At 40.7% G+C, this 1,059-nt stretch overlaps 1 non-coding gene across 1 annotated transcript; it reads right to left on the bottom strand.

The window, feature by feature from the left end:
* Positions 1 to 428: 428 nt before the first annotated feature.
* Positions 429 to 510, bottom strand: trnas-gcu (transfer RNA serine (anticodon GCU)). The gene has a single exon. It is a non-coding gene; the product is annotated as a tRNA-Ser (tRNA).
* Between the last annotated feature and the right edge of the window lie 549 nt (positions 511 to 1,059).

The raw sequence follows: 1,059 nt of genomic DNA, 5'->3' as shown, positions 1-1,059 counted from the left end.
AAAAAAAACACTCTGATCTATCTTCGGTAGTCGATGACCCCTCATTTTAAACTCCATCTGCCAAAGCATTGCTCACTCACTTAATCTATCAAGAAGATTTGAAAATAAATTTCTTGCCAAAGGATAATTTTCTGCATCTGCTCCCTCGCCATTTGCTTTTCCCATTTGTCTTTCACTTGGTGCAAATCCAGAGAAAGTAATGATGGAAGGAAGGAGGGGAGGAAAAATCCTGCTCCGTTTCGTGATCCCTATTTGATCTTCATTCCAGTGCAGTTTGGGTGAAGAATTCCAATTGTCTGTCTCAATTTTAATAAAGTATAAACAATTCTGGAATCACTGTCTGGACATTGACAAGAACAGGTTTCGAGGCTGACTTTGCAAATCAGCTCACCCAACATAAATAATACACGAAACAGCTCATAAACTAGCGACAAGGATGGGATCCGAACCCACGTGTGCAAAGCACAATGGATCAGCAATCCATCGCCTTAACCTCTCGGCCACCTTGTCAGTTGCAGATGCATAATTGTCACCTTCAGCACAGCTTCTGGCTGTGCAGCCAGCTGTGGAATGATGGAAATATATCTTCTGTAAGTAAATGAAGTTGGGAATGGAGCGTTGTGAAACATTTCCAGACCATGTCCAACACGTTTCTACTCAGTGTGAAAACCCACCACGGAAAGATTGGAACATACAATCATTTCATCACATCATGATTAACATCACTCAGACACCTGAACCATTCGGTCACTGATGAAGTCATGATGACCAAATTTCTCATGAAATGAAAAATGAACTAACTGACTGGAAGAATTGCTTTAACCCCACATGATCAGCGAGGCACAGCATCAGGCCGACTTGTCGGGTGGTGTAAACAGATATCACTGCTTCTGATCTTCACCAGAACAGAGAGTGAGATGTAAAATTGATCATCAAACAGACTGTGAGAGAATACAACAGAATAAAACACATGGAGAGACACTGTGGAATAACAAATAGATTTGATTGGAATGTTGAAATTTTGATTGGAATGGATAAAACACCAGAAACAGCAGATTA

The sequence above is a fragment of the Heterodontus francisci genome, unplaced genomic scaffold (genome assembly GCF_036365525.1).
Source record: "Heterodontus francisci isolate sHetFra1 unplaced genomic scaffold, sHetFra1.hap1 HAP1_SCAFFOLD_97, whole genome shotgun sequence".
Classification (NCBI taxonomy): domain Eukaryota; kingdom Metazoa; phylum Chordata; class Chondrichthyes; order Heterodontiformes; family Heterodontidae; genus Heterodontus; species Heterodontus francisci.
The sequence above is the reverse complement of the archived record's forward strand: the minus strand, read 5'-3'. Positions and strand labels throughout refer to the sequence as shown.